This window comes from Manis javanica, chromosome 2 (genome assembly GCF_040802235.1).
Source record: "Manis javanica isolate MJ-LG chromosome 2, MJ_LKY, whole genome shotgun sequence".
In the NCBI taxonomy this organism is placed as follows: Eukaryota; Metazoa; Chordata; class Mammalia; order Pholidota; family Manidae; genus Manis; species Manis javanica.
The window spans coordinates 171,546,332-171,563,483 of record NC_133157.1 but is presented as its reverse complement, the minus strand read 5'-3'; positions in this window follow the sequence as shown (position 1 = coordinate 171,563,483).

Sequence of the window (17,152 nt, the reverse complement as noted above, 5' to 3'; positions counted from 1 at the left end):
TTCCTTCTCTTGGATCCATGAAGTCTCTTATATTTGGATTGTGCTTATAATTTTTGAAGCAGCTTCATATCTGTTATCTCCTGTGCTTCCCACAACAACCCTGTTTAGTGAATGGAGAGGCTGAAGCCGAGGGGAGAGCAGACTTGCCTTGCTCAGTGATGGGTTCAGTGTCAGCACCAAAGCCTCTTGATTCCCATGTGAGGCAGGAGCCACGTTTTGAGGAAGATAGGTACACCATCATCCCACATTTACTGAGGAGCAGCAAGGCACCCTGTGACTGGGTGACTGCCGAAGGCCTGCCCAGCAGGAAGCAGCCTGCCTGCCGGGCCTGAGGCCAGGTCTCCAGACCCAATCCTGTGAGGTTTCCGCTGCTCCACAGGAGAAAGGCATGCACTCCCTCTGCAGCCCCAGGTGGTTCCTCATTTCCTTCCTGTCCCTCCCTCCTTGCCAAGGAGATGCCAGCTCTCAGGACCAAAGGGCGGATAACCGCTTAGGTACGTTCTTTATAACTTCTGAGAGAAATCTTTAATACTACAAAGACAAATTTGTATTTACACACATCTATAACTTTTGCTTCTAATGAGAAAAAAATCAATCTCTGTATGATAAAATAAGAATTGCAAACCCCTCCCCACCCCGCAAAATACACACACACACACACACACACACACACACACACATTATTATACTTTTTAAGGGAGGGAATGGATTGTTTTACATAAAGAAAGATCATAAGAAAGGCTTATAGTGGGGTTAGGGATATACAGAGATTTGTATCACCCCAGAGAATTTGGGGGAAAAGAAGGGATGTCTAGTAAGGGATTTTAGGTAGTTTGACTTACAATGTGCTGTATAAACCCCACTGCATAATTCTCACTTGGATATCTTCAAGACCTTTTCAGTAGAGGCCTTCATTACTTTTCAATGATTTTTGGAGATGGATTTGTGTTACCCTTTTTTCTTGTATGTCATACCAAACTGGGACTGGTCTTAAAGTGGGCCAATTTTTCTCGAATCACAGTTGTTTTTCCTTAGGTTCACTGAAGAGTGAGCGAGAGTAAGGATTCCAACAGTGCAAACTACTGGAAACTGGTCAGAAAGACCAGGAACTCTTCAAATCCCAAAGTGTGTCCCATACAGAGCCTTCTAGATCAGCTAATACTTCTGAACCAAAGTCACTCCTAGGACTGAAAAGAAACCCTAGCCAGTCTCTTTCTCTCCCTCCTTCTCTTTTACCATCTGCCCATCCATTTATCTGTCTGCTTACATATTTTTCTCTATATCCTACTGAGAAGCTTTTATACATTGACTTTTTGTTCATTAACTTTTTCCATATGGAAGTTCCGAATTTAAAAAAACCTCTATCCAAAATTAAAGTAAGACGGTGTGAAAATCAGAGCCCCTGCTTATAGTTCAACTTTCCCCACTTGCTGATAAGTGACTCACTGTCTCTCACCTTCATCACATATAAAGCTAAGAGGTGAAGAAGCTAAGGATGACATCTTTAACTAAAAGGGGAAGATAAAAAAGTTTTAAAAAGCATTTCTCAATTATTCTAAATGTTCTAAGAATCTTCTTAGTCTTTTAACATTGGCAGTTTCCATTTGTAAACTGAAATCATCCAGGAAGTAATCAAATCCAGCCAGGATTCCTGGAGGGGATGGGGAGGGTCTTGGTCAGATGGCTGCTTTAGAACACTCCTTCAGCAAGTCCCTGGATAATTGTCTGAGGGTTTCTTAGAGAATTGGTTGCTGTTTGCACAAGACACACAGAGATTCCAAGTGACCGCCACCAGTTAAGAAGTCCATCAAGAAGGCCATAGCCCAGACTGAGACTGTACCCCATGTGACAATGCTTAAGTTGTGACAGAATTGGATCTGTGATGTCAGACATTTGCCAGCAGGTCTTACAAAGTGAGAAGTGGACCTTGGGGAAAAAAGTTCCAGAAAAGGGGTCAGATTTCCCAAGCAGCTATGGCTTTTTGATTAGGCTGTTTTCTGTTGTGTTGTAGGTTCACCTTCTGAGTCGTGGGGAGGGAGGCTCACCTTTCCAGCAAGGTCACTCACTCCAGCTAGCCCCACAGCTGTGGGCTCCCGCTCGTTCTTAATTTAGTAATAGTCCACTTTGCAATTTACTTGCTATTCTGAACTGTCTCCTCTATTTTTATCCCTGTCATAAGCTGGATTCCCTGGCTCATGTACTGCCTCCATCCTGACCCTTTTGCCCACTCCACCCGATCCTGAAAGTGCTTCCATCAATAAATACAAATATTTTAGTAGAATGGTTGGTTGTCCTTGGCTGAATCCTCCTCCCCTTGCTGAGACCAGATGATTACCCTTGAATTCCTCTCTGGTTCAACGAAACCATGTAGAGGGCTTTCTAGAGCCCTAGAGCCCTTTCTTTGCACTCCTCCTGGGAGAAGGTTAGTCTTAAAATAAGTCCCAGTTCATTGCCCATCTTTTCCCCAAAATAGATTCTCTTCTAGTTCTCAAAGGTTTTTTTTAAGTATTTCATTAAAATGCAAATATTCCTGAAAAATATGAAGACTTGTTAGCAAATATCTTAATAAGCAAACAGTTGACAAGATACTATTTATGCTGGATGCTAAATAATGAGCTAATGACACTCACATCAGTATATTCAACTCACAGTTCTCTCCTGAGCTTCAGACTTACATATAAAAGAGTACTTCCTCTTAGATGTTGACCACATTCTACATGTCCCAAGCCCAGCTCATCTTTCTCTCCTTCAAGTCTTCCATATTCCCTACTGCACTGAAATGACTGAAATGGCATGCCATCTACTCACATGCCCAAAGCCCAAATCCTGATAGTGTTTGTGTACATATGTGTGACGATGATAAAGCTAAACATACTATATATGCTTGTATGCATGAAGGCTTAAATGCAGGTCCATACTACATGCTTTCAAGGGGAAAACAAATATGTAAATCTCCTCCTACATCATTAGGTATTTAACTCAGTACAGTCCAATATACACAAAATGTGGCCCACATGTGTAATTCTAAACTTTCTTCTAGAACTTAAGAAAAAGTACACAGAACCACTTTGCATGGGAATATGTATTTGTGTGAGAATAAAAGTGATTAAATAACTAAGTGAAAAAAAAGAAAAAGTACAGAGACAGGTGAAATTAATTTTAATATTTTATTTAAATCAATGCATCTCAATTATTATTTTGGCATGAAACATTATACCATTATTAATGAGGTATTTTCCTTTCTTGTTTTTGTACTACATGTTTGACATTAGGTGTGTGTTTTACATCTATAGTACATCTCAGTTTGCACTAGGCACTTTTCAGTTCCTCAGTAGCCACATGTGCCTAATGACACCATGTTTGATGGTACAGAGCTAACATATTCCTAATCAAAATCTAATTGTAAAAAAGGAACATGAAATCCAAAGAATGATTCTGAGATTATTCTAAAACTTATAGGGTTTCAAAGATTATTCTGAAAAATAAGAAAAATAATACAGTAGTATACCAGTGTAAATATAGAAACTTAGACTGGTTTTTAAGCAAAACTTCTAAATTCAGTTATAATTAAGAATGTAGCCAATTTCAAACAATGGACAAATGGAAGTCCATTGGGTAAATGGTGTTAGGATAACTTCAAGAAGACAAGGAAATAGTATTTTGTGGTCTTCTTCCATTTTTACCATATATAAAAATAAATTGCAGATAGCTTATAGCATTATATTTATAGAGAAGAAAGATAAAATAGTAGAAAATAGAGATGATATGATAAAATAAATTACAAAGAAAGAACTCACAGATAAAACCACCAGATGTCTAAGACAATGAAATATGGGATATTAGGCCCCTTTGCAGAGAGGGAATAGGGAAGATCTAGATAGACTGATGGAATGGCCTTCCTTAGGGGAGAAGGACTCTAGACCTTGGATTAGAAATTTATTTCCAATATTCCATGTTCTGGGACATATTTCATCTAAAATGTAAAATATTTGTTATCAGTCAAGTGTGGAATCTGCTAGGTAGATAGATCTGGTGGGACGGGAGAGGGCCTAAAGTGGGCAACTCACTTCTTTTACTGATAGGGTATTGACCATTAGTGTTATCCTAGAATCATGCATCTCCAGGCCTGCCTGGGGCCCAGGCTTTTAGAAGCTAATGTACATTTACTCGCTCATGCATGGGTGCACTAGCCAGTTAATCACCCAACCAAACTGCTAAATGTGGAGATAGCCAAATGAACACACACTGACACACTGACACCCAATTAGTCAGTCTTAATTTGTTAATTACAAAATCTGGACATGGCAGAGGGACCCTGCTTATTTAGAAAGATTCTGAGATAAAGCCACTGAACCTCTGACAAATGTATGTGCTTCTTTACATTGCTAATCAATCTGATCAGGGATTTTGGGTTCCCCAACTATCTTCTGCTGGACCACATTTCCTTTTTCATGACTTGAATGTCGGCTACAGCATGGGAAAAGCATATGGAATATAATAATATAGCCCTGTAAGAAGGTCAAGTAAAGAGAGGCATAGTCCTACATGAACCAACACCACTAATAGACTCTAACCATACCAAGGGGGTGGGGATTTGTGTCAGGATATACTAACTACATATTCTTTGCATGAATGGATTCCAATTTTTAAAAATTCCTCTTTACTTTGTATTATAAACTATACATCTCATTTCCTGAATAACTTTATTTCTTCTTCTTCTTCTTCTTTTTTTTTTTACTCCTGCATCTCTTGAACATCTTTGTCCCTCAAGACACACACTAGCCACAATAGCCACCGATTTCTGCCTTCCTTCAGGTCAGCCTGACCTGCTGATGATGCGTCACAGAGGACTTTCCTAAAGATGGCTAGAGAGACAGAGCCTGGAGTCTGAGGGGATCAGATTTTGTTCTTCAGAAATGAAAATTTTGTAGATGAAAACATGTCCACAAAATCAGACATTCCCTTTTCACAATCATTTACTACCCCCAGAAGATAGCAAGGAGGATAGCAAGATAGCTAGGATAAAACACAAACATCTTTGTTGAACATATTTTATTTATCTAGTAGTTTGCAATCACCAAATAAAAGCAGCAACAAAAATCAATGGTCCTTGAGCTTTAACCAAATCCCAGGACAACCACATAATTCTTAATTTTCTTGGAATATGTTGAAAGGCCATGAGATATATAGGAAATGTGTCGATCTGACACGCCTTACTGGGCAGAAATGTATTTTATAATAGCAAGTTCAAGTTCTAGTAAAACCTCAAGGGTATCAGGATGACCTTTCAGAGTGTGCCAATGTTGACACAATCAAGGAACTTTTGAAAACCAAGAAAGGTCAAACAAATAAGAAACTCCAAGAAATCATACTACATATTTGTCAACCAAACCAAGCTCATTTATACATTAAGCCCCTTTGATTCAGAAATCACAGTATCTTTTTAAAAAATGTCCTCGAGTTTACTTTTTCTTTGATCTTTTGAAACTGTTTTATGATATTCTTAAGAAATCATCACAGACTAGCAACTGGCTCAACTATTTCTTTCACAAACATACATTAAACCTACTTAACATTATATTTCTCTGCATTAAAAATGTTGAAGCCAATTCCAGTATTTTCCTGGTAGTCATGGAATTATATATAAATTTGCATGTCTGTGAATGTATGTATACAAAAATATCTGTATATGTGTGTTTATGTATCTATATGTATATTTGTATGTATATATGTCCATATACCTTTATATATATATATAATGTTTAAAATGTTAACTACCAAAAAAGTCAAATCCAATGCTTGTTCAGGGCAAAACTAAATCCAAACTCCAGGGCCTTAGCATATTAACACTTTCCAGCTAGAAATATCATATATCAGAATGATTACGCATTCACAGTACATGTAACTGAATTAAGGCAAAAGGAAACAGAGATTCTTTAGTTGGAGGCGTTGATGCCTTTCCTTATCAGCAAAGTCTTTTAAAGTCAACTGTCTCTTAGCTAATTATGTAGATTTGCCATCTAAGATATTTCTTTTTCTCCTCCCCTCCAAGTGTCTGATTGCATCCATTCTAGCAACTTAACTGCAGTGTCATTATTACATGATTCACCACATATCAAGGGTCAAACATGCTTTAAAATCTACAGTACGTTTCAGTTCTGTGGGCAGTGTAATAAAAGACATCCAAGTGAACGAACTGCCATTAATATTTTATATTTGTAAAGAAAAAGATAGAAGCTTTTTGCTTTCTCTGAGTCCTTCTGAAAAGATGTGGTTTTTAAACAGAAGAGCCATTTCACAGCCAAATTCTAATCTTAATTCAGAGTGTGCCACTCAGTGTTCTACACCTATACTTCTGTTGGTAGGTAAATCCTAATAAAGTTTCTAGGTGAAGGACATCCCCATCTTTGTCTCTGGAAAATGCTCTGAACACCATTTCTGCCTAGGCAGCCTCTGTGCGACAGCTCAACGCACATACTGCTATAAAGTAAAAGGCATGGAAGAGATCTATAATAATACCAGTGTTTGGGGTGAAGAATATTTTTAAAGAAGCTGTGGTGGAAAAGAATAGGCTGTATCTAGCACAGAATAATTTGTCTACAATCATTTGAAAAAATATAGATAATATCACAAAGGTAGATCCGCTGCCTTAGTGTTAAAACTGAAGGACTTTTCTTAGCAGTTCTAGATGTAAGCAGGCCTTCAGTTCTTTTGCATTCTAGTGAGCCACTTCCTCATCACCGCACATGCACCCTCCTTGTCATTACCAGATTACTCTTTTTTAATTTCTACTTCTGCTCCCATCTTCATCTGGATAACTTCTACTCACTTCTAAGGTCTTATGACTCACAGGAAATCCTTCTGGCCCCCTCCCCTCCCAACTGCATGCCCGTGCCACTGAGTCACAGGTAGTTCAAACTTGACCCACACAGATCCAAGCCCACTGCAGTCTTCCCGTGCTCCTTACCTCATGAACGGCTCCACATCTGTCTAGTGGTCCAAGGCAGGAGCACAGACACCACCTTTAGTTCTACTGTTTCTGTTCCTATAATCAACTTTGTTGCCATGTTTCTGTCAAGTCTGCCCCCCTCTGCCCCTTCCTACCTCAACTCTTCTGACTCAGGGGATATGTCACCATCACTTCTCACTTACTGATGACAGTCTCCTCTCAGGTGTCCCTGTTAGCTCCCTTAGATCCATCCTTTACTCTATTGCCAGTCATCTTCTAACATGTGAGTCTAATCAATTATTCTTCTGCTTTAAGCCCATCACTAGTCTCCATTGCTTCAGAATATAATCCAACCTTATTATGATTTATAAAGCACTTCATGATCTCTTAACTTTTGTAGTTTCTCCCCTTGAATTCCATTCACTGAGGTAAATATTATGACCCTTAATGTGGAGATGATTAAGTTATGTCTCTGTGATGTTGAAAACCTTGAATGGGGTGATTTAGCCAGGAGTTGGGGTGTTAGAGGTGAATTTATGTTATAAGTCTGAATAGTGTTCAGAAGTTTGATTCAAATTTTGAAGTTTGAATATTTATTTTTTCCTCAGGTTTGCAAGCATTCTAAGGTCCCATACTTCTGGCCTCATATACAGAGCAACGTGGTCCAACTTCATGAGAACATTACTTGCATGTAAATTGTTAGACCTAACCTGTTATCTTAGTTGAGCTCTCCTGTACATAGAGCGTGATGAAGGAATTGTGTCTAGGCAATTTATTTGGGAAGTGAGCCCAGGGAGCAGGAGTAAGAGGGAATATGCAGCCCAGAAGGAGGACTAGCCAATAAAAGTATGTATTAACAATACCAACAATATGACAATGGTGCTTGTTCTCATAGACTGCCCACCTCTTGGCATCCCTACTCAGGAAGTGTCCTAGACACCTGCTAAAATTGCTACCTGACAGTGGAAGGCAGAGGAGATTTTCTGTCAGTTTCTGGTCCCACTGATTGAGAGTTGCCCTCAGTGATGTTAACTGCCCCAAGGTTCTGTGTTATACATGTGCCAACCAAGCTAGATCCTGGCAGCACCTGGGGTCTGAAGAGCCCCAGGGCAGAATGCGAAGATAGGCAGCATACCGAGGATATCTCTGTGCCAGCAGCTTCTCCCTTTCTTCTGTGAGTTGACGCTTGTGTAGACCTGTCTGCAAGAGCCACAGCTGAAATTGGTGATGGCGGCGCCAGGATGAAGCTGGGCAACAGAGGCATCTAAGACGCTATTGTCAGGAAATGACAGAATAAAGAAATGGAATGCTATTCTACTCACTAATAGTATTAGAGTCACAACAAATTTAATGTAATAGTTTATAGATTAGCACAAATACATTTTTAATGAGCTTTCTCTGCAGAAAACAGATAATTGAATTATGTGTAGGTGGTCCTATTAAGTGATTCATTTTGTTGCAAATAAGTACTTGGTGCATAGTTGCAAAGATGGGGGTTTCAATAAAACTCTCTGAAGGAGAAACAGAATCCTCTGTCAGAACCTATTTATAGAAATGTTAAATATTAAAAACTCTAGGCCCATAATTAATCATATAGACAATAATTTGAACCATATTTTAGAACCTTGGAAACCATATGACTGATACTTTCACTACTCTATTCTGTGTCATTTCTCAAGCTTCCTTGCTTATTTATGTATTAGGGCATAAGAATTATGTCAGGATTACCTGTAATTTTCAAAAATGAAATCCTTCACATATTTTGGAACATGAAATCTTTATATCCATTCCATCTCATTTTAAACTATATGGTAATATATCTATAAACTAAAGATAGAAATGAGATACAATTAAAATAGTAACAAATGGTTATTGCCCTGGGATGAAATTAAAATTTTTATTTCCTGCTTTGTGTTATTTGGAGTTTTCCAAATTTTCTGTGGTTCTTACATGTTATTTTTATAATAAGAAACAATCCTACACTATACATAATTTTTCTAAAGTCAAATTAAAAAGAAAATACTTTGGTAACGAATTGTAATTCACATGTGGCCCAAGATACTTTTCATGAAAAATTGCTGTAACGTCTCATAGATGAGCTCCTTCCATCACAGTGAAAAAGAATCAGCCATTTTACTTTATCCTGAGTTAGCTATTTACCCCAGGGTTAATACCTTTGGTTTGGAGGTCATGCAATATGGAAAATCTGAGAGGTAGTGAACAACATGTGTAAAGAAAGGGGGGAAAGATTACATTTTCCTTTCTCCAAGGTATGTTGGAGCAGACCTGTCCAGGTAGGAATTTGGCAAGAATTACAAAATCTCTCTGGCCTTAATTTGACTATATAGGAACAAACATACCACTTGTCATTTCATGTCTGGATTGTGATGAACTTATAATTTCTGGATAGATTTATACCTATTCACCTGTCAGGAATGTTCTTCTGGCTCTATTCCTTCACATTCCTCCTCCTGTACAGATGGAAAATTCAATAAAGGTAGAGGCTAAGAGGCAGAGCTGGTAATTCCACTAGACCTCCTGCTTACCATGGGCAAATGCTGGGTGGGCCTTTATGTTATTGGCCCTGGGTCACTTTACAGTCCTCTCTCCTTTCCCAGGAACTCCTGGCATTGGTCAGCTGTCACTGTGCTTGTAGAGCTAAGCTGCGTGATTCCCCTGTGCCCTGTTGCTCTCAATATCAACCACATAAGCCCTTTGGTTTTTCAAGGTTTTGTGAGGGTTTTTTTTCTGCTTTTGCTTTTAATCTTGAGAAAATTTGAAACAACAGAAATAACTAAGAAACAAAGTTGAGTTTCTAGTGATCATTGTCCTCACCCTACAACGCTGATTAGATTCCTGAGAGGGCGTTTAGTTCCATCCTTTCTTTCATTCTTCAAGTTGGGGCTTGCCAAGTATCTCCTCATTTGCTGACGTTCTCATCAGAGAAAGGAATGAAGGGTCTTCCCTATTTGAAGTCTTTACTTCTGCTTATGTTGACAAATAAAAGCATCAGGGCAAAACAAGTATACCCTTTGTCTTTGGTGAGTAATTTACTTTTCTGTGAATTTCTATACTGATAGCAGAGAGGCCTTACCTAAATTCCAATTTCCCACCATTATGTGCTCCTAAATCCTCCATGTTTTTCCTTTAGACTTTCTTAATCATGTCATTATTGACATTTGGGTCTGGACGATTCTTTGCTGTGGGGAGTGGCCATAGCTTGCTGTAGGATGCTGATAGCTTTCCTGGTCCCTGCCCACTAGATGCCAACACCACCACCCCATCCCTTAACCTGGTCCTTTGTGACAAACAAAAATGTCACCAGACATTACCACATGTCTTCTGGGGGACAAAATCACCCCTGTTGAGATTGTTAATACCACTTTAGAGAACTTAATAAATCTGTAATTATATGTTTATTTGTGTGATTATCATGTCTTCCACTAGACTGTAAATTTCACAGGGGCAGGGACTTCCCTATTTTAAAGTATGTTCCTGGCACATAGTAGGCATTCATTTAATGTATACTGACATAATTAGTGAGTAAATGATGTGGCTATATTTGTGAGTTGTTGCAGTAATTCTAAAGGACCCTGGGTTAGTCAGTGTCTATGTCACATGTCATGACAAAAACGATTATTCTGGCTATGCAACAAAAATGATATTTATAAACTTCAACGATATCTAAAAGACATAATGTTTTGGGAGACATGTCATAAATTTCTTCTATATTAAAACTTAAAAACTTGTATGTACAAGATTTTTATATTATTTCAAAAACTGACTTGAACTTTAATCTATGTTACATTTCCCCATAAACTATATCTGAATGATTGTGGGCATGAAAGTACATTTTTAATACTGATATCAGACTGATGGCTCAGTTCTCCAAAAGCATTTTCATCTTAACTTTAGTGTATTTGTTTAAAATTCTAATTGCAAGATTAATATTTACTCACTCTAAAAATAAAAATTCAAATTATACAAAGCAAAGCTCCTGACTTTCTTACAAACCAGTTGCCCTCCTCATACTAAAAAATGATTGTTTCAGAGCTTATACACACATTCATGAATAGACATATGAAAATATATATGTATATATTTTGGTTTCTGTTTAAAAAATGTTTTTACTGAAGTGGTATGATAACATGTTTATTTTTCTGCAGCTTGCTTTCTTCACCTAACAGTTCCAGGCTACACACTGACTTCCCTTATTCTTCTTACCTGATGCATGCTAGTTTACAGCACAGACTCACAGTTGTTTTTGTGTGTTTTTTTTAACAGCAGTAAGATCAAGTATTAAGATATCAATAAAGTTTCATCCCCGCACATACATTTATTCCCTGGCTCCTGCTTCCAGTAAGTTAGCGACACTCATTGCCTCAGAGGAGTGTTAACACACCCCAATGAACCTAACAGCAATTTTTTTCACTTTAAAGTTTCTATGTTAAGCTTTGGAAAAAAACAGTTTTAAAGGTCATTGCAAAAAAATTATAGTCTTAAAAGCCATTTTTTTTCTTTGACAAATAGAGGTGTTTTCTGTCATTTTTGCTTTTGTGTTTAGTTTTGATGCTCAAAAGTTAAATTTGGGTAAAGGTGATCCAAAAAAAAAGAAACATGATAAATAATAGCTTAGAAAAAAAGAAGGAATAGCTGAAAAGTCAGAATAACTGTTTCCCTTCCGTCCTCGCTCCCACCAGCACAGCAGATAATGTTGCTAGCTTTGAGAAAGGAAGGGATTTGAAAGTCAGGTGTCCATGCGGGTTTTTGAGAATAGAACACTCTGACTAGGTGCTATTAAATTGATAGAGGGAGGGAGGTTCCAACCCTATTAATTCATTAAAAATTTCCATAAAACTTCAATAGCTCAAACTAAAATCAATCACCTTTTTCATAGCATCTACAAAAAATTCAGTAATTCCAGAAGGTTTGGGCTGGATGGCCCTGGCTCAGGGTCCTCCCTTTCAGTTGTAGTCAGACAGGGCTCAGGTGGAGCAGTGGGTTGTGGCAGCTGGGAAGCGCCAGGCAGCTGTCTCTCCCTGTGGAGGCTCAGGGCTTCCCCTCATGGGCTCTGCTACATATGTGCTAGTTTGGGCTTCCTCCCAGCACAGCACAGGGGCCCCAGTCAGCCAGGCCCCTGATGTGGCAGCTCAGAACTCCAGAAGGCGAGCGCCCTGACCAAAGGCAGAAGTATGTGATTCTTATGATGTAGCTCAGAAGTCACATAGTGTCATTTCTACCACACTCTCCTGGCAGAGGTGGTCACAGAGTCCTGCCCACGCTCAAGGGGAGAAGGCCCTCAGCCACCTGACCTCTCCATGAGTCAAAGTCTTATTGTAAGAAGAGCGTATGAACTGGGAGGTAGGGCTGTGGCTGTTTTTTAAAAATACTATCTGCTGCAGGAGAGAACAATAGAACTGCAGACCTTCAGATAAGTTTTGTGGTATCTGAGAGCAGAGAGAACTTGCTCCCCGCTTTCTGTCAGGGACCCTGAGAGGCAGGAGGCCCCTCACTGCTCTCTTCCCTATCACAGTGAATGCAGTAGCAGTTGGGCAAAGATGACAAGTGTAGTTCTGAGAAGAGAGGGGTTATGCTGGGCCAGACCTGCTGCTGTCTTCAGTGGGAAGGGAGAAGAGCTGAATCCTCACAAGCTCCCCCAAACCAGGGAAAATAGGCTGAGAGAGAGCATGGGTGTGAGAGAGGCTGCATGTTGTGCAGGTCCATCTTGGTTGAGGAGAGGGAAGGGCTTCCTGCACAGAAAGTGGTGCCACCCGTGAACCAGAAGCAAATAGGGTCAGAGCCACCTTAGGGAAGATTAGAGTGCTGGGGGAGGGAGTGAAGTTCAAGAAGCAGGTATAACAGGGGTTTGTGTCTTGAGAATGGTATCATACTCTTCAGGAGATGCCAGTGTGGTAGATACCAAGCGATGGCCATCCTCACCCCAAGTCTGAAGTTCCCTTAGTTCCTGGGAATTTGCATGGCATTCAGGGCTAAGAAAGGAGGAAAACAAAGTCCTGAATTGACCAAGTTTGTCTGGAAGTGACTGAGTTAAGTTTTATGCCATTAGACTAAATAGAGCTCAACCTATAATCTTTATCTTGAGTTACAAAAAAAATAAAGAATGTTACCAATTTTGTTTTCATATCTGAAGTTCTGGCTTGCCAAAATCATACCAGCTATATAACTATTCCCCAATCAATGGGTATTTAGATTGTTTCCAATTTTTCACTGTAGAAATTATGCTGCAATGATAATGTATACATGCTTATTTATACACATGTCTATTTCTCTAGAAAAGATAACTACAACTAAAATTTCAATAGATTGTTTGGGCTTTTCTACAAGGAACTGTCCTACCAAAACATTTACCTAGAACAGCCTTTATCATATTACTAGAAGGTGAGCTACTTGAAGGCAGAGGTTTTTGTTTGTTATGGTTTTTTGCCCAGTAAATATTTGTTGAGCAAATATAATTCACATTTATGTATCAAATAACTATGCTTTCTTTTCAAAATGCTTCTTTGAGAAAATCTCCTGAGCCACTTTTTCTCAAGATAGTTTCCTATTTCCTGAATAAAACTAATGCCAGAAGCAGTCTTAGGAGCCAGGTAAGGAAGTTTGAGTAGTAAGTTGAGTGGGAAGTTGGGCAGGAATCCCTGCTCAAATGTATCAGTTCCATAATCAATGAAGCCTCAATTTCTATAGCATAATTGCTGGAGGTGTTGAAGAGGTTTGGTTTTCTAATAAATGCTCTCAGTAGGTAACATATCTGCCTCCCCCACCCATCAACATCAATAAATTTTACAGTAGTTTCCACCAATAATTTAAACACAGGGATCGGCAGGAATAAATACAGCCCATTTTGAGATGTAGAGGAATACGGAAGACAGAAGGAAAGAAGGGACACTGAAGATATAATCTCTTCTAACTTCATTTTGCCTGGGCCCACCTTGCCTAAGACTAGAGATGACATAGTTCCTACTTACAAAATTCAGTTACTTGGCAGTTAGATTTCACCTGTGAGTATCACTTACTCTCTACTTCTCAGGGCTTAGTTTACCAACCTGTCAGTCCAGACTGTCAGTTTACCAGTTTGAAATAAACCCACTGGCTAAATGCTATCCCTAATTCTACTGGATATATAAAGCCTGCTACACAACTAGCTGTCAGTAAAAGTTAAATAATACACTGCTGTTGTCACTGAAGTGCTCAGGTTGCACTTCTCTTCTAACCCAGGTCAGCCCTTGGGGGCGGAACACTGTTTCCTCCCTCAGTGATGGAATAGCACCAGAGTAGAAACTGAGTTTTAAAAATCTCAAACAAATGACTATAACAAATACAAAAAAATGAGGACCAGGATTCTTCTCTAAGGGATATTAAAAACCTAGATAATTTTTTCAGGGACTTTGAGATTTAACCTTCAAGCTTAATATAATCATGAAATAGATAGATCTTGGAGGAAAAAGAAGTGGGAGGGAACAGTAGATTGCCAAAGCCCCCTCCAGGCTGCTCTGAATGATTTTAGGATTACAAAACTGTTGTGTTGTGTTTCTCTAAATCAATAAATGTAGCGAAGTTCTCACACAAATACTCTTAGAAAAAAATGCAAGACCAGTGAAATAAAATGAAATCTGTATGAAAACTTAAATTGTTTTCCATTTCTATTTATTTCACTTTGTCCATTGGCTAAACAGCAATGGGTATATTATAGCTCTGCTGACAGACTGGTAATTTAGTTTTTTTCTGCTTTTGGGTTATACATGTGTTTCTAGTGAGGGAAGCTCTTAGCTTTTCAAAAGAGTGTTAACAGCACAAGACCTTATCGGATTGAACAGACCTAGATGGTGTGTTCTGTTTACAGGGCTCACTCTGAAACAGCTTCTCAATTACATGCCATTCAGTAGCTATTGTGTATTAAGCACACACTGGGTATCTGATCATCTACATGTGCTATCATATTTAATTTTAGCAGAATTTTATGACTTGGGCACCAATATTAACCCCATTTTAGAGTGGAAGAAATTGAGGCATGATATGCTAAAAGCCACATGTCCTTAGCTGTTAGGCTATATGTATGGAATTAAAATATGGGTAACGTGGTTACCTACATTTGACCTGTAAGCACAGTGCCTATGCTTAACATGATACAATCAAGCCTAGTCCAGGATTAGGGGCTTCCTATGTGCCCTCATGGATCTTAGGGTTTCCCCCATCCTTGTATTTTTAAAACTGCACAGTGGCTGCCTGTTCAATGGCCCGTCTCTCCTACTATATTGCAAGCAGCTTGAAGGCATGAATATTTTTTAGCTGTAGTTGTATTCCCAGTGCCTAGCACATTGCCTGCTACATGGTACATGAGCAATAAACATTTCTGAATGAATGATTTTCCTTCTAGTGATAATATTAGTGAAAAGCCTTAAAACCGAGATTACCTGGGTTCAAATCTTGGTGTTCATATTTTGCTGTGCAATAATTTGTGGCAGATCTTTGACCTCTTGGTACCTGTTTGCTCAAGGATGTAATAGTACCTCTTTCACAGTGTTGTACAGATTAAATGTTAGAAGTAGAGAGCTTCAACAGGAAACAATTTAATGAGGAATCCAACTCACAGATGTTATTTTTTGCATGAAGAAGGCAATAATACTGACATAAAAGAAATCTTAAAATTTTATTACTGAAGGTCTATTGATTCAAAAGAAAACCACATGTTAAATGATAAATGAAAGGAAAGAAGGACATCTTACATTAACAGATAAATATTCTTCACAATTTAGCTCTAAATAGAATTTTACATATTTGACCCCTACTATCCTCTGCCATGCTCTGTTCTTTGAAATTCTTATCAATGACAACAGAAAAAATTATCTATAGATCTCAAAGTGTTACCTCTCACAGAGCCTCCTCAAAGTGGCCGATCATCGATTATCGGAATCGCCTGGGAATCTGAAAAATCATATATCCTGGCCTTAACTCTCAGAGATGCTGATTCTTCACACCTGAAGTGGGACAAAGAAGTTTGCATTTGGGTGTTCTTGGGTTCAATTTTTTTACTCTTTAATCCAGGGCCACTGATTTAAAAGTGTTCCAAACCACTCAGCTGTATTATATTCATGTCTCTCCCCTATTTTTCAACGAATGCCAGGGAAGATCAGGCCACGGCTGAGAGATGATTCTGCTACAAGGTCTGTCCTGGCTTTTACTTGTAATGTTGCTCTTCCCTTATTCAAGGATCGCCCACTAACCACACTTAGCCCCTTCTTCTGGGTATTTATAAATAGTGAACATTTTTAAAAATACCACATTAGAAATATACTAGGAACCTAATATTTAATTTTGTCAGTGATTAAAACTATATTAGAGATTATTAACTCAAAAAAGAAGACATGTTTTGGTAAATGCTATATTTGGTGAACCTTAATTTCTAAGTAATTAAAGCAGGTAATTTATTAATGTCCTCTAACTAATGAAGATACTAACAGTTAGTCTCAAACACAGCTTAGTTTTTTTCTTATGCTGATTCATTTTCTCATCATAATACTCCTGTGAGGTAGGCATCGTTTTACCACTTCGTTGATGAGGCAGCTGATATTCAGAGCAGTTGAATAATTTGTTCAAGAACCCAGCCAGTAAAAGACAGAGCTCAGGTTCAGGTCCAGCATTCTGATTCCATGTCCAGAGCTGTTACCTCTTCCCTAGACTAACAGGGGAGGATTTCTCTCTTCGGTGGTAAAAAATACATTAAATTCAGGTTTTTTCTAATGTATTATCAAATTTTCATAATATTTTTGGTAACCTTACTTTTTAGTAGACAGTCAAAATCTTTCTTGTTAGAATTACTCTACAGCCCCCACAGTGAGTAGGCAGTGAAAATTGGCAGCACAGTCCAGAGTCTGATTTAGTCAAACATCAATCCACTTGTAAAAGGCCTTGGAAAAGAAAAAAAAATGTCTTTAACACTTTGCCAAGCAGTGGAGAGGAGGCTGGCTTGAAGGTTATATGAGCTTTCTTCCCACAGTTCAAAACATTCTACTTCACGACTTCAAATGTCCGTATATAATTTGTTCTCCTGCTTAATCACTTTTAATACATGTGGAGATGAATTTTTCTTCCATAAGACACATTAAAATGCTGGGCGGCCCTCTGGGTAGTCCTCGGTTGCATGTGATCTGTCACTTCAGGTTAGGTTTCTGTCTCACCTGGCTC